Here is an 18,921-nt window from a genome sequence, read left to right on the forward strand (position 1 = left end):
CAGTTTATGACATGATTATTTTTCATATTTAGAAACATCCACACATTTAAAATTTAAAATTGTTATATTAACTTAATATAGTATTTAATTATTTAGCATGTTCAAATTAATATAAAAGTTCTCTAAGATAGGTCATTTTTAAAAGTCTTTATGTACTACCACCTTTATATCCACTTATTTGTTTATAATAAATGTTGCTGAATTTCAGAAAAAAAATATTTATTTAGAATTTTTTACAGTTTGACCATACTGGGCATATTTTTTTTTGTCTACCGAAGATGAAAAGATACTTCTATATGTATTCTGGAAAGCATCTTTACTTTTGTATTCAGTGTTATTGTGAAAATGAAAATACTGCTAAATAAAGATGAGTTTCTCACCATATGAAATACTTATCTTTACTTTCAAAATAATAAAATAGTGTAGGCAAATTCATATTTGACCTTTTTCTATTCTATGCCATCAAAATATAAAGAAAAAGATAACATAAAAATTATATAAAAATAAATTATACTGCTCAGAAATTTAGACTCTTAAAAACATGAAATCATTTTCTTCCTACATTTCAGTTCGATTAGATAACTGACCATACAAGTTATAATTTTTATTTTCAAAAGTTTAAATTACTGAATGTGGAGTTGATTAGAAGCACAACAAATTATAATTACTGAATCAAATAAGATCATTTAATTTCTCTATTTTATTTACAAACTATATAAAATAAATTAATACATTCTGAAACATTTTAATTTGAAATATGTTAAGAATACAAATTCTGGAAAATATGATGCTTGAAATGTATTTTAAACTAATCACATTAAACGATTCCCCAATTATGCCAGTTATGTGAGATTTGGCTCTAGCATGGAAGAACTAAATAAGAGGTACATGTTAATAATATAGAAAGGTGAACAGAAATCATTTGTCGGTTTTCTATGACATGTCATGCTGTAGTGCCACTCAGAGGGGAAATACTGATATTTGTTATAGCTCAGTTGATACCCTTGTTTTATATAAACACATTTTGTTACCTCTATTAATATTCCTGACAAATGAGTAAAGTGTACAGCTGTCTGTTTCTTATGGCTCTGGCTGCTACACCTGGACAGCCTTTGTAATTAGCTAGGGAATGCCTCTTTTCCATCTGTCACTGCCATGATAATCAAATTTAGTGCTCAGTAGAAATTTGTTGTAAAAAAGAAATAATGATAAACAATTAATAGAAAATGTACATTATATAAAACTATATTTTACTCTTCCACTTAAAAATAATCATTATTAGAACACACTGTTAAAAATAATTCTGCAAATCACATATTTAAGTAACCAAACAATAAAATCTTGGTGTACATATCCACACTATCTATATATTATAGAAAAAGTTAAAGGCCTTTGTTTTACATGAAGACCTGGGATTAGCATATCCTTAAAATTATTTCTAGGTCTACTATTCCGTAATTTTAATATAGAATATTCTAACAAGGATAATACCTAGTGGAGTCATACAGACAAAGAGGGACTCACATGTCTCAGAGATACTGCCTCTTATTTGTATACACAAACTATAGCCTATCTCATGGTGGGAAATCCTGAGGTAGTAGAAAAATACAAGAGTACAAGCTTATTCCCAAATATTCTAGGAAGAATTTAGCAGGAAGCTCCCCTCTTTATGCACCTGAAAAATGGAGAACACATGTGTCACAACATTTAAGAACCTCACAGCAAAGAGAAAATACTTTAGCAATTTTTATTCTGGAAGTTGCAGTAAGACTGAAGCTGAGACTGAAAGTCTTTTTGCTGTGTTTTATGTCTAGATCAGAATTACATCATCATCACCTTTAATAGTGATTAGCAAAATTACTTATAATGAAATTTTATTTCTTAGACTCCTACTACGTAACTTGAGTCATTTCTCTTATTTGACTTTCATTCCACGGTTCATGGGATTTTTGTTGTTGTTGTTGTTTTGAGCATTTTTCTATAATTTCAAATCTAAGAAGCTTATTAAATGGGGCCAAATATTCCCTGACACCAATAATATTAACTCTAAAATTCACTTTATTTCAAGTTTTTTTTTTTGTGATTTAAACATTCTCAAATAAATGTTCAGATTGGCAGAAATTAAGAGCAGAATAGCTCTCTCAGAAGATCCTTGTCTACTTCTGAGAAAATAGTTTTCTTTAAGTCAATACAAGGAATTCATAGTCTTTTTATTTAAAGAAAACGTCTATCAATGTAAAAATGTATATTATTATTATTATATTTTACCTTAATATTAACTTTACAACGCTTAAAATAAAGTTAGTTAATTGTATTATTCACTCATTAATCTATGGTAAATATCTCTTTTAATTTTTACACATCTTCCCCATTTTCCTTAAATTTTTATATCAGTGAAATATTCTCCAACATGTTTTCATCTATTTGCATTTTATATATTGTATACATTCTATGTAAAACCAATTCTAAACAAAAGTATTTTTTATATATTTCTTTTACTAATATATACTTTCTGAAAGAAAGTATACCATCTGTATCAGTTTTTGGGGTGTAAGAAAACCACTTCAAAGTCACATCTAAAGTTGGTTGTGCAGGTTTTACTGTCTTGCCTGGGCTCAAACATGTATCTTTGGTTAGATAGAGGTCTGGTACAGAGTTCTGCTAATATTTGCTCAGCTCTCCAATATGTTTGAGAGTGGGGTGACTAATATCTGCTCTAGTATGGATTCATCAGAAGGGTTGGGATGACTTGCTGCTTTACCAAATAGTCTCTTATCATGGAAGTGCCACCTATCCTAGGTATCTCTTCATGGAGGTGCCAGGGTTCTGAGAAAGGGCAGAAGCACACAGGTAATCTTGAGGCCTAAGTTTGAAACTCACACATCACTTTCACTATAACTATTTGCCAAAGCAGTTCGCAGCACAGCCAGGAGCCAAGAAATGAGAAATAGATTCCACTTCCTTAAAGGAAGACCTTTAAAGTCACACTATTTATGAAGAATCAGGTGAAAGATTAGAGTCATTTTGTAGTTAATCTACCCTATTATCTGATATTATGTGCAATATAATTCTATTTCATTCACCCTTGTATGTTTAGCACCTGGAAGACTACCTGGAACATGTAAGAAATAAGTATTTGTAAAACAAAAGAATGTAAAATCCCACCCCACTTGGAGGACTACTACCTATATGGAAAATAATATTGATTGTGTTGCCCAACATTTTTTCCAATAAGTGACCAGCATGCTTTTCCAGAATGCCGATGTTTGAAAACTAAACCCTTTATTCCACAGACAGTTTAGTAATTAGTTTTCTGATGGAGGCTTGGTTTTGCAAAACAAGCATCTCCGAGAGTTGACAGAAGAAAATAGTGTGAGGCGGTGCCCACTCTAGGAAATGATTCTTCTTTAAGCAACACTGATGTACACTTTTTTATTTTTCTTCTTCTGAGACATACCTAAAAGTTTCTGGTGTCTTGTTCTTAGGATCATATTGAAGCAGTAGCAGTTAGGTTTCTACATTTTAATCTCTGATTCTTTTCTACGTTTTTCCTTTTCAAACAAAAATTTAAAAAATATATAAATGCCTATGCAAATAAGTAATTCACTTTTATCTTTTACATTTTTAAAGCCATTAAAAATACATTTTAGATTTGTTCTGATTATTTGTTCCAAAATGAATCACCAGGAATGGGTAGCAACTAATGAGCATTGAGAGGTTCTACATTACATCTGAAATGTAAGCTTCAGGAAGACAGAATGTCACCTAATTAGTCATGTTAGCTCTAAGTAAGGCCTCCTCTCAGCATTTCAAGAGACGGTCACCCAACAACCACTATGTATTCACAACTCATGAAAGTACTAACAGTTATGAAGCCTCTTCAATGTGAATTGCCAATGAAGAATATTAATTTACCGTCACAATATGTTGTTCATATGACTACATTAGTTCAGATTCTCCAACCCAAATTCACAAAGTCCTAGAATCTACACATTAAGGCTCAAGGACATTTGTACAGAATTGGATCCATAGAATGTGTTGAGTTATACTTGGTGAATGCATGAGATAATTTTTCAAGGAACAAGTATCAGTCCTAATCTCGCTGAAAAAAAAAAAAGTAGAATAGATATTTACCTATGAGAATGAAGAGTAAATCATGAGAGGCTTGGTTTCTTAGAAACATACAGTCTGTGCCTCTTGGAGAATTTGCTTCAAAAGTAAAAGTTTAATTTTCCAAATTACTGTATTGTTCAGCTAATATTCCTCCAACTGCCAAAATTGAGAAAAGTCTATTTGAATTTCCATTATTAGAAAGTAATAATAAAACCTGATTTTTTAAATTTAGCCCTTTTCTCTAACGGCAAATTTTTTGACAATAATCAAATTTTATTTTTAATTAATATTATACTTGTTGACATTTTAATAATTTAAAATGACATTTTAAGTCATTCACTTTTATTTTTTACATTTTTAAAGCCATTAAAAATACATTTTGGATTTGTTCTGAGTATTTGTTCCAAAAATGAATCACCAGGAGTGGGTAGCAATTAATGAGCATTGAGAGGTTCTACATGACATCTAAAATACAAGCTTCAGGAACATAGAATGCCAAAATTCCCACTGAGGAGCCAAAAACTTGCTGCAATATGTCTTTATCTATGTTTTCACAATTTCTGTAACCTAACATATATACACGTATACATTAACATCAATTCATTTTCATTTCAGAATACTCAAAACTACAGAAAAGTATGACAGAGGAAAGTAGTAAGTATTGTAAATTTAAGGCAAACTGTATTCTTCAGTCCTCTCATGAATAAAACTTAAAACTTAAGATTTTATACAAATTCTTGTTAACTTCTCCCACCTAAGAGATGGAAGAGCTTACAAAATCTATTACCTAGGTTAGAGCTCCCCTCAGTGGCTTCATTTAGAATTTCACATGGGATCTACATAGAATACTCTTAAATTTATGGTCCCACAAAAAATTAACTACAGAAATAAAGTAGGAAAAAGGCTTACTTCAATACTCTGAGAGATATTGAGGCACAACTATTTAGGTTTCTTTTGTATATCTGTAAGATGTTAAAACAAGGCTACTTAGAATAATATAAAGTACTCCAGATTCTTCAGGTTACCCAATCATGATCACAGTCTTTTCACATCAGAAATATAAAAGCAAATATCCTTCAAACTCTGCTTCCACTAACAGCCTCTTGATGACTTCTAGCAAATCTCATCAACCTTGCCCAACCCCCTACGATTAATCTAGTAGGAGAACTCTTTGAAACTATAGTTTCATTCTCCTAATCAAATATCACTACAGTGTTATAGGACTTAATATACTAATTACATCCCTTTACGCCCTACATATGCTAATCACAACACAACTAGGGACACTTACATATTATATTAACAGTATGAAACCTTCCTTTACATGAGAAAATACATTAATATTTATACATTTTGCACCTATCTTCCTATTATCCTTATACCCTAAAATTATCATGGGATTTTCATGCTGTAGTTATAGTTTAACCAAAACATTAGATTGTGAATCTAATAATAGAAGCCTGCAACTTATTATCTACAGAGAAAGTATCCAAGAATTGCTAACTCATGCCTAACAACATGGCTCTCTCTACTTTTAAAGGATTAGAGTCATCCATTGGTCTTAGGAACCAAAAACATTGATGCAACTCCAGATAAAAGTAACAAGCATGTATTTTTCCACTACTATAATAGCCCTAATTTCCTTAATCTTACTGATTATTACTACCTTAGCGTATCCCTGCAGAAAAAGATTCATACCCATTTTACATAAAAATATCTATTGCATGCGCCTTCATCATTAGCCTCATCCCTACGTTTATATGTCCAGACCAAGAAGTCATTATCTCAAACTGACATTGAATGACAATCCAAACTCTTAAACTTTCACTAAGCTTCAAACTACACTACTTATCCACAATATTTATCCCAGTAGCATTATTCATTACCTGATCTATTGAATAATTTTCTATATGATATATAAATTCAGATCTTAACATTAATCAATTTTTCAAATACCTACTTATTTTCTTCATCACGATATTAATTCTGGTTACTGTCAACAATCTCTTTCAGCTCTTTATCAGATGAGAAGGTGTAGGAATTATATCGTTCTTACTAATTGGCTGATGGTACAGCCCTCCAAGCAATTCTGTACAACCGCATCAGCAATATTGGCTTTATTTTAGCTGTAGCATGATTCCTCTTATTCTCCAACACATGAGACTTTCAACAAGCATTTATTCTAAGTCTTATCTCTGTCTCCCTTTCATTAATTAGCCTACTATTAGCAGCAGCAGGAAAGTCAGCTCAATTTAGTCTCCATTGACTTCCATCTGCTATAGAAGGCCCAGCCCCAGTCTCAGCTCTACTCCGCTCTAGCACTACAGTTGTAGCAGGAGTTTTCCTGTTCATCCACTTCTACCCGTTAATAGAAAATAATCCATTGATGCAAACCTTTACATTATGCCTAGGGGCCATTACTACCTTATTTACAACAATCTTCCCTTTAACACAAAACAATATCAAAACACTGGTAGCATTTTCCACCTCAAGGCAGCTGGACCTTCTAGTAGTCACATTTGGCATTAATCAGCCACACCTAACATTCCTTCACATCTGCACCCATGCCTTTTGAAAGCTATATTATTTATATGTTTAGGGTCCATCATCCATAATCTCAATGATGAACAAGACATTTGAAAAATAGGAGGATTAATCAAGACTTTACCTTTCACTTCCTCCTCCCTTATTATTGGTAGCCTCGCACTTACAGGTGTGCTTTTCCTCACAGGCTTTTGCTCTAAAGACCTTATTATCGAAGGTCTTTAGAGTAAATACATCATAGACCAACGCCTGAGCCCTTTCTATTACTCTTATTGCCAACTCATTGACACCTGTGTATAGTACCCAAATTATTTTCTTCGCTCTGATAGGACAACCTTGCTTCTCAACTCTGATTATTATTAATGAAAAGAATCCCTTCCTAATTAGCTCAGTTAAATGCCTAACAATCGGCAGTATCTTCGCTGGATTCCTTATCATCAACAGTATTACTCCTACGTCAGCTGCCCCAACGACTATACTACTCCAACTAAAACTCACAGCCTTACGTGTGACCATCTTAGGGCTCTTATTAGCAATGGAGTTTAATCTCATAACTAATAACCTTAAACTAAAGCACCCATTACAGATATTCAATTTCTGCAACATACTAGGTTTTTATTCAGCCACAATTCACTGTTCAACTCCCCCACTCAAGTTGTCCACAAGCCAAAATTTGGCTTCACTTCTACTAGACCTAATTTGACTAGAAAAATCTATACCTAAGACCATTTCACAAAGCCTCCACTACTGTATCTACTAAAAAAAGCCTAAACTCTATTTTCTCTCTTTTTTTATTCCATCCATTCAAACCGTACTGTTAATTATTTAATCTATTACCCCGAGTAATTTCAATTGCAACATAAATACTAACAAACAGTGATCAACCAGCAACTACCACTAATCAACACCCATAACTACATAAGGCAGCCACACCCACAGAATGCTCATGCAACAGCCCTGCCCCCTCACCCTCAAAAATTATTCAATTCCCTATGCTATTAAAATCAATCGTGATCACTGCCCCATCACACTCAACTGTACGGACAGCAACTCTATTAATAATCCTAATAATAAATCCCCTCAAATGTCAATATTTGACCCTCATGTTTCAGGATATTCCTCAGTAGCCATTGCCGCAATATAACCACAACCAACCATCATACCACCCAAACAAATCAAAAAGACTATTAAACCCACAAAAGCTCCACCAAGATTCAACACAATACCACAACCCACAGCACCACTAACAATTAGCCCCAGGCCTCAATAGAGAGAAGGCTTCAAAGAAAAACCTACAAGCCCTGTAACCAAAAGAATACTCAATAAAAATAAAGCATGAACCATTATTCCCACATGGATTATAGCCATGGCTAATAATATGAAAAACCATCGTTGTATTTCAACTATAAGAACACTAATGACCAACACCCACAAAACACATCCACTAATCAAAATTATTAACTACTCATTCATTGATCTTCCAACACCATCTAATATTACTACATGATGAAACTATGGCTCACTTCTTGGCACCCGCCTAATTCTCCAGATCCTTACAGGATTATTTTTGGCCATACACTGTACGTCAGACACCTCAAATGCCTTCTCTTCAATCGCCCATATTAACTGAGACGTAAATTACAGCTGAATCGTCTGCTATTTTCATGCTTATGGTGCCTCAATATTTTTCATCTGCCTCTTCCTACATGTTGGCCAAGGCTTATACTATGGATCATTTATATTCCTAGAAATCTGAAATACTGATTTTTATATATCAAGTTAAGTTTTGTAATTATATTTAATGATACAGTGATAAATAGCCGGGTGGTGTTTAGAGTAATATGCTGCCTAATGAAGCAAGGAAGCCATCATGATTTAAATTTGATGTACATATAAAGCATAAAGAAATAAGGTAAAAACCAAAAGAATCCAATATGAAAGAAACATTGTTCTTTCAGGACTTACCACAAAGTAGCATTTTCGATTTCCAAAACTTAAAATACTATATGTAATGTAGTGAAGAACAGTCAATTAAAAGACTAAAATTGAAATACTATATACAATTATATATATAAAATACTACCTAATATTAATATTATATTATTATATTAATACTATATAATATTATATATAAAATACTATATACAATTAGTGAAGAACAATTAAAAGACTAAAATTGAAGACTAACAAAATCAAATGTTGATGGAAATGTAGAAAAACTCAGATTTTCATACACTGTGAATTTGAATGTAAAGTATTGCAAGAACTTTAGAATATATTTCAGCTATTTCTTAAAGAGTTAAACATATGTCTGCCATGTAACCAGCTATTCTACTTTTAGGGAAATAAAAGTATATACCCATACAAGGGTTTATATATATATGGTTATGTCAGCTTTGTTTATAATAAGAAAAGCTTAACTCAATTGTCCATCATCAAATGAACAAACCTTAAACTATAGCATAACTATAAAGTAAAATCCTAATCCTCAATAAAAAGAAATTGAGTAATACATGCAACAACATGGAAAAATCTCAAAACCAGTATTCTGAGGAAAAATAAGCTAGACACAAAAGAATAAATACTGTACGAGTCCATTAAAAAGTCAAACTAAATTGACAATATAAAATTATTAATTTTGATAGCTAGCTAGCTACATAGATAATTTTTAACATCTCTGTCATCTTAGAAAGTCCAGATACAGCCTTTTAATAATAAAAGGCTACCATCTAAAAATATTAAAATACCATTTTTAACTTCATAGAGCTCTTGAAAAAATAGCTAATTACAGGTTTAGGACAGGAAATGTAAAAGATGGTGCAATAATATTTTGTCATGCCAGATCATGAGGAAGAATCAGCTGTTGAAAACTGCCAGTCTCATTTGAAATAAAATCACAAGCTAAATTAGAGAGACTATCACTGTTAAAAAATTGAGTAACTTGAGCTTCAACAATGATAAAAATTGCAATGGATTGTTACCCATAAAACATGCTTAAATCTATGAGCCCACAATATTTTTATGAAAAAACAAAATTATCAATTTTAGAGGATAAGAAATTTATCCATCATCTTGAAAGCTGGGGAATAATGGGAAATGATAGATTTTTTAACCTCCCTTTCCTTTATAAATTGTATTATCACACAACAAAATAAAAGCACATCTTTATGAAAATATTAAAAAGAAATGGTAGAATTATAATACCACCATTTTATAACCCCTTCCACAATGAATTAGTAAATCTGCACATTAAGCCTCAACATTACAAATGTTGTAATGCTAATGTTACAAATAGAGAGGTGGCTGGAGTTTTTATGTTTCCTGTAGTCTTGCCCGACACGCCCTTTAGTCTTGACAAAAGGATCTGAGTCTGATTAAACTTCTGGATCCAGTTGCCAACTTTTAGAAAATACAAAAGACAGAGAATCATGTTAAAATGTACTGTGACTGTGCAGCCAGCAAAATCCAGATAGTGGAAAATTTTCTAGGTCAAACACCAGGGTCCTTCAAGAGATAAATTGTAAGACAAAGAAAGAGATGAGGGTTATACTAAATAAGACAAAAAATATATCAGTTAGTAAAAATTGACATGATTAAGTGATATTGTCTAGTGATGTGCCTTTGTGTAATAAAACTTTTTAGTAGGAAATTATTGTACCTTAAAAGGATTAAATTGTTTTGGAAAGAGACAGGAATTTATTTCAGAATAGGACATTTAGAAGGGCTTCTGGGGCACTTGGCAATGCTTTGCTGTACGAACTGGTGGTTATTTCCCTTCTAACAATTCTTTATACACTGGTTTTGTGGGATTTTCTGTCTTTTTCATTTTACTGTAGTAATATTTTTACAAAATGGGAAGAATATTTTTACAAAATTTGTACAAAGAATATTTTTACAAAAGAGGAAGAAGAAGGAAGATTCACACATAAGAGATTCACAAATACAGAATCTATCTCATCAAAAGTTGATTTTAAATTAAACTGTAATATTAAAATTAAATTACTGAACTGGCTACTAATGAAGGATTGAAAGTGAATTCAATGATTTCAAACTGAAGTCCCCTTGTTTCATTTTGTAGAAAAACAAAACCCAACATTATGAGGGTCATGAAACTGCATTAAAATCTCTTTAAGTCCTTACAATATAATTCTGTGAGATGGGTTTCTCTTTCATTAAAGTGAAATGCAAAACCTGTTTATTTAAGTATATTTGCAACACATGTAGCACTGTTATTTATGTAATTTAGATTAAATAAATTAAATACAACAAAAAATCTCATTTGATACAAAAAATTTAAATATTGATATAAGCAGTATTTATTCAAAGTGTCTTATATAAACATTTAATTTGAGCAATTGCTATATCACTCATTTATTTATATGTGTGGACCAAAATGTTACAATATAAAATTATGTTAATCACCTATACACAGGCTTTCAGCACATAGTAGCCACAGTTTTACAACTCTTGTACTTGCCTATATATGATATCTTATTTGTTTTAATTAAAATATTGTATCTGTTGTATCTACTAATAAAATTTAGACTTGTATTTCACATAATTTGGCTTTTACAATTTAGTTTCTTATAATCAATTTTATTGTGTTTCAAAAGAATTGCTCTACAATAAATTGGAGTTTAAATAGCCTAGTCCATCATTATAGATAACTTAGGAAGTACTGCCTTTCAACATTTAGCAGAATATCTTTTTATTCATTTATAAATGAATATATATTAAGTTAAATTTTTAAATTCAACTCATCAGATTTTACTGCTTGATATTGCTTCTTAGATCTTAAAAATCTTCTTACCTCACATTTTAATTTGTACTGTGTAACAATATTTCAGTACAGGGCACACTTAGCTAGTTTAATTTAGCGAAATTCAGTTTAGTTCTACTAAATTCCTGCCATGTGAAACATGCAGAGTTAGGCAATAAAGGGACAAAGGAATCATTAATAAATTGTCCCAAGCCTTAAGCAGTTTAGAGTCCAACATGAAGTATAAGAAAGATACACAATTACTTTTTTTGGCTTTTATTTGAAGTTCAGATGTACAAGTGCAGGTTTGTTACATAGGTAAACTCATGTCTTTGCAATTGTGAATAGTGCTGTGATTAACATTACTTTTATATAAATCAAATAGAATGTGTGACAAGCATTTTATCATGTAGGGAGAAATCATATTTTATTTAAGAGATTAAGGGATCTCTTGCCTAATCAAGATAAATTTGAAAGGTATTAGTAGAGAGAAAGAGAAAAAGCATGAATAAAATAATTAAATGAAAATGCATTGTTCTATATTTTCATACATAAAAGCACTTGAAAGAATGGAAACATAAATGTAATAGTAGATAGCATTTGAAAGATATATTATTGAGGACATCAAATACTCAGGCTAAATAACATTTATTATTTCAAAAACCAATTGCATTGTTACACAGGTCCATGTCTCAGGCTACATGCTAGAAAATAGGGGGTGGGAGAGGAGAAGATGAAAACTACAAAGATAAATTAACAAAACGATCTTGTCAAAAGATACTTATAACATGGTGATACAATTCAGTGACATAGGCATTATAAGGTCTAAGAGCATAAAGATGAAAAATGTCTTGTCTTTAAGCTGTGATTTGGGGCTTGAAGTATGTGTAAGGGAAGACTAGACAAAGCAAACAAGAATATTATAGGCTTAGGAGAGAGCATTCATTTATTCAGCTACATATTTAAAATTCATTGAATTTCTACTAACTTTTAGGTTTTCAGTACTCACAACTTTACATATAAATGGAAATACACAGTACATAATCTTTTGCGTCTGATTTCCATTACTTAATATCATGTTTGTGAGACTCGTCTATGCTGTGGCATCTATGCTATGTGAGACTCATCTGTGCTATGCAGTTGATTTGATTCCACTGATGGAAGGTATTATTTTGCATGAATATACCACAATATACTTATCCACTCTTCTTTGGAGCTATGATTTATGTTGCAGTAAACATTCTTGTAATAATTTTTGTCAAGCATATTATCATGAGTATAAGCATGGGAGTGTAATTTCTGGGTCAAAAGTTGTGAATGGTGCCAAGAGTAACTACCTTATAATATCAAACTATTTTTCAAACCCATATCAATTTATACTCGTACCAGCTCATATAAGAGTTGTCATTAATTTTTGTTCAATTAGACCTTGCTGATATTTAATTTGAGCTATCTTAACATGTCAATACTAGGATGTTGTGGTTTTATTTGCATTTCATTAATTATGAATAACATGTATTGGCACTGTTTATATGATTATCAGCTATTTGGATTCCTTTTTGGGAAAGTGGCTGTTCAAGTAATGCTATGTTCTCAGAAAGAGTAGCGTCTAGTGAAAAATCGATTTGAGGTTGTGAGGAAGATAATGAGCTTTATTTCAAAGGTCCCAATTTGAGTTACTAGTGAAACTTACAGGTGAAGATTTTTAGCAGACTGTTGAAAAGTGGTTTGGAGATTGCAAGGAAAGACAGAAATGATTCCTAAATCTCCATCTTTGCAAAGACAGGAAGAAAAAAGTCGACAAGTAGAGAGAAGTTAGAACAGAAATATTATTTTTGATAAAACAAGAAAAAAGGAAGATGCCACAGGCAGATTTTGTGATAGAAAAGTTACTGATGGAGTTAACGTCAAATGACTTCTGTCTTATCGGACAGGAAATTGGTGTGGACTCAGCTAGGGCCAAACTATTTCCAGTGTTCTAAAATCCTGTGCAAACAAAATCCTTTCTCTGTTGCTTTATCTGTCAGAGGAAACTTAATTTTTTCCAGGTTTCCTTCTCCGAAATCTTGTAGTTCTGAGTCTCTTTTAGTTGCTATAAATCTAATCCCTCCTGAGACAGAGTCTCTCTACACAGCTGCTTATATTTGTCACTTCCTAGATCTCTGTCAAGGGCTCCATGACCTCCAAGGTCCCTGGAGTGCCAAACTTCTATAAACTATTAATTTCCTCCAGTGAAATAATCCTTTCCAACAGGGATTTTATGGACTCATCCTTCCAATCATTTTTTTATAGTTTCTATGAAGTAAAACTTTTGCAAAGTTTCTGATGCTTTAACCAATGTATTCTGCAAAAGACTTTTGGACAACTGAAGCATTAAACTCAAATTTATGAATTTCTCTTTTATTGTTATATCCTTAATCTCTTGCTCAATAATTGAGAGATAGTAGACTTGGAACAGACAACTTCTAAGTGAAAAAATAAGTAACATGGAATGAAGGTTTCTTTAAATTCCAAAAGACATCTCAAATTTTGACTGTACCAACAATTTCTGTATCTCTGAAATATCTAGAGGAACTTCACTTTATTCTTTTTTGCCCTCCAAACAACGTTATAATGTAAAATTTGGTTCCTTTGTTGCAAGGGTAAAGTTATAAGTGAACACTTTTTTTGTATATTAGACATCATTTTAATGTACCAAAAATGCTGGTTGTATAATAAAAATATGTTGCCTGATTTTAAACCCAAGCAAAGATTTAGCTTCAACATCTTAGAGTTAGAAATATGAGATCAGAGCCATTTTTTAAAAATTGAGACAGCAGGATAAAAATAATTTATTCATAGGACCATGTTCAATCATTGTCAACATCCCATACTTTTATATAATACTCCAATTTTAAAAATCTAACATTATTATCTAAGTTGATGACATCATGCTTTATTTCTGCCACCTACTTCTTCGTGTTCTGGTAATTCTACCATGCTGAATTTAATTTTCCAATATAAAAAAATAAGAGAACACCTGTTAATCATAAATGCCTCATTTGAAAATGAACATATTTCTATAATAAAATTTCTTATGTCAATATAGATATTGTTAGTACAGCTTAATTCTTTCTTATTTTGAGATTACATAATTAACACAAATTGAAGTTCTAGTTTTTTCTGTGTTCCCAAAGGATCATTTATTTCTCATATAGAGGTTCATCAAACACTTTGGAGTTTGTTTTCAATATAAACACTATTACTGGGAAAAATATTATGTCTGCTGAATAAGGCTTACATTTGCTTTCCATGCTAGTAATAGGCATTTTATTAGACTGTTTTTAAGGAACTATCTGAAGAAAGAAGTATAAGCAACTATAAAGGAAAATCCTACCCTGGTAAGGAGAATTATTACTCCTAAGGAATAACACAAAGTGCCTCATGAAAATACCAAAATAATCATTCTTAGAATTAGTTAGTAGATAAGATGAACATCATAGCTATTACTCTAGGGGGAACACATATTTTTTAATAGCCCAGTGTCTAAAGCCATTTTATAAAGGCTTAGGCTAGGAACTCTGTAGTTTAAAATCTAAACTGACACAAGCAACCCTTCCCATATTTTGTAACTTTCCTTTTATTCTTTTTGGTTCTCTTTATAGACCATTTATTTTACTATTTGAAAGAGGAAGTAATATTCACTTATGAAATAATTTTCAGTACCATTCGAAGTCGTTAAAGAAAAAATGTTTAAAAAATAGAACTATAACCAGGCTCTTATTTCACTGCAGTATATTGTGCACAATTAGTGATTATTTATGTTCCCTCTAATTGTTAAACACTGTTAAGAATCTTGATACAATAATATAAAACATCTTACCAATCTTTTATATAGCGTATTTTCACCTGTTATTTAATGACTATATTATTAATTTAATCTGTATTTTTATAAAAGATTCCCAAAGATTTCCTGTCTTTTTTTCTGGAATATAGGAAGGAAAGTTAGAAGAGAACAGAAGATTAGATGATCACCTCTCAAGGGATGAAGTCAGACTTCATTTTTTTCATGTCATACCTGATTCTTTAATGACTCTGGCATGGTGGATCTTAGAAGAGTGTCCCTAAATTATGAGTTCTCACTTATTTCTGCTAAAAACACTGACTATATTTTGTACGTATCTACTGATGACTTTTCTCAGTGCCATCATTAAAAGTCATGTATGCATTTTTGGAAGACAAAAAAGCAAAATTATTCTGTGCATATAAAGGATGTTTTAGCTGGCTGATTATAGCAGAATGAGGGACCTTTTAAAATTCGTATCGCAACACAGGCAAGAAGTGAGTGTTGGTACATGAGAGTAGAAAATAAAAAAAGAAAGAGTTCAACTTCAAATCTGGAAAAAAAAAAAGAAATTGATGAAAGCACATCATACCTTAAACTTGACTCCATAGTCCAAAAAACTACCAAAAAATAGCATAGCATATTAGAATTAATTATGCTTTCAGAATATGCAAGAGAAAGAATAAAAGTATGATTAAACAAGTTTATAAAGAATTCAGTGGTAAAACCCAAGGACCAAGTAGAAATTTTCCAGAATAACATTGGTTCTCATTGTACATATTTCTTTTTCTCAATCATTCATTTTGTCAATAGCATCACAATCAAACCAATTGTTTTGGTCAAAACCCTCGACATCTTCTGTGAATTTCTCTTTCTCTGTCTTTCAGTATATAATCCAGTAGCCTATTTTATCTGCCTTACCTCCAAAATACATATCAAATATTGCCTCTTCTTTCAATTTCACCTTCTACCAACTTTTTCTAAACCCCATCCTCTCTCACCTCAGCTACTTCAAAAGTATCTGTGTCAAAGTCTTTTAAATTCCAACATCCCCAATATCTCTCCTCAGTTTACAGGTGTTGCCTTCCCACAAATCTGTTGTTTATGACACCCATAAGGTAAGTATCATTAACTTGAAGTTGAGGTGAATGGGCCATACACAAAGACCAGTCAATTGAAAAGTGTAATCCCTGGAGTTAGGAACTATGTGAAGATAAGCTTTTTTCATGTGGTTACTATCACATGAAAAAGAGTGGAAGCATACAGAGTGAAAGTCCAATAAGATTTTGGAAAAATTCTGTTGCCAAAAAACTAATCAGTTGGACCTGTCAAAGCCCACATCTATTTGACTCTTAAAGCCAGCCCTGGATCTCCAAGCCCACAGTAGCGGAAAGAGTCATCAAAAGTGTGTAGACACTAGCAGCATACTGCACAATGCCACTACAGATATGGTCACAGAGGATAATACACGAGAGAGTTTCTCCCTGACAGCAAATTTTATGGTGAGAGCATGGAGGCCATGAGGCATAATAAAAAAGAAAAGTTTTTATTTTTTCTTTCTAAAAAATGTATCCTGCTCTCAAGGTTGAAAGTCTCCGGAGTTTCTGCACAGCAGATTTTTAACATTGACATGTAACTGTGACAACTATATGTATTCTATTCTTACCTTTCTGAAATAGAATATAAAATACAGTTTGTCATGTTTCTTACTGCATCATTATATATTGACTTGGCTCAAGATTACATATAATTTTTTTTTTTTTTTTTTTAGTTTATTGGTCACTTGGTCATGAGAAGATACAACCTGGACTTGGAACTAAATGCATATATTATATGGAACACTGATATTTTCTCCTTTCATAATTTGTGAATACCTTTTTTGTGGGGGGAAAAGGGTGAGTATGGATATTTAGTCAGGAAAAGACAGACCATGGTGATGACTAATAAGGTGTCCTGCTTGCATCCATTCTGTCTTACATCTGTATTAAATTTCCAGGGTATTTGGTTCCCAGTTAAAAACTATAATGTTCTGTATCCTTTGCAGCTAAGTATGGCACACAAATCAATTCTATCTACCAAGATGCAAGAAGAAACAGATTTAACTTTTGTGTTGGGACTTTAAAATGAAAGGTGTTTACATTCCCTTTGATCTTTCTCCCTTCCTGTTAGCTAGGATTCATTCATGATCGAGGAGGTAGAAAGGCATTTTGAATCGAGAGATAGAAACAAACAATTTATGATGATAGATCAAGAAGATAAGTCGAAACTGTTTCCCCAATACTATGGTTCTTAATTATTGGAGAATAATATTTAATCTAAAACTGTTAAAAGTAAATATCTATCTTATTGACTCTCCTATGGTATATAGACCTTCAAAAATAGCATCTTATAATTTATATCCAAAATAATGGGCCTCTAAATTAATTTTCCCAATCTACACTGGCTTCACTAAAATAGATTCTCTACACTGCAGCTAAAGGGAAAATTTTCAAATAATTATTAGAGTTCTGCTTCTGCATTAAAAGTTGGAAGCTGAAAACAAAATTGTAACAGTAAGAAAAAAATTTAATTTACAAAATCATAATTCTTTATGGAAACGTCAGAGATCTGAAGCCACAAGAACCTAAGTGAACTGGATTCCAAAGAGTGAAACGCCCCTCCAAATAGAGATGAGACACAGAAACCATTTCACCTTTGACGAAACACAAAAGGAAGTTACCAGTTAGGAATAAACAAAAGCAGAGTGGAGTTCACATCCACTCGAAAGTTATCTTTCACAGGCCACTTTCAGGTGCTCAAATCAAGGCAGGAAAAGTGCTTCCCTAGGTGGCACAGATATGCCTGTAGTGAACACGTCTGACTCCAGAACAAACATAAAACACTGTCCATTCCCTTTATACATCTTTTTCATATAAAGCCAAAACTTATGCCACTGAGAGAAGGGACAACAAGAAACTTTGTCCCCTGGGCCCAGAAATGCTTCACTACTTCCGAGAGAGTCCCTAGGCCCCACACTAAGCACAAAGCAAGAGCAGTTCACCACTGGAGGAATCTGAAGTTTGCAGTGCACTGAAGGAAATGATAGCAACAAGAAAAATATCAATCCAACTCAATTACTTGTTAGAGTCACTCATCCCTCCCACAACATACACACATAGATTAACAGCCTGAAATAATACGAGGAGCACCTACTTCTGGACATAAATGCCATTTTTTACACAATATCAGGCATTTAGTTTAAAAATAATCAAAAGACACACAAAAAAGGCAAGAGAGAAATCAATCAACACAATTAAACTCGATGATGACTTGGATGTAAGAATTGTCAAACAAGGATTTTAAAATACCCACAAAAATATATATTTTTTAAATCTAGAAAGGTGGACAAAAGACATGAGCTGTTAAAGAATTTCAACAGAAAGATAAAAACTATAAAGAAAATTTAGGTCAAGATGGAGTAAGCACAACTTCCATCTCCCAGTGATTACAACTGAAATTGTAGACAAAATATTTTAAAATTATATGAGTACTCTAAAACATATAAAACAATAAAATCATAACAGGTAAATTGGGAACTAAAGTAAAAAATTTAGTACTAAACTCTAGTAAGTATGAGTTTTCTCAGGAGGCAGAGGCCATTCTAACTTTGCCTCTCTGCCTTGACCCAAGGGTGGGCTGAATC

Source organism: Macaca fascicularis, chromosome 12 (assembly GCF_037993035.2).
Source record: "Macaca fascicularis isolate 582-1 chromosome 12, T2T-MFA8v1.1".
Classification (NCBI taxonomy): Eukaryota; Metazoa; Chordata; class Mammalia; order Primates; family Cercopithecidae; genus Macaca; species Macaca fascicularis.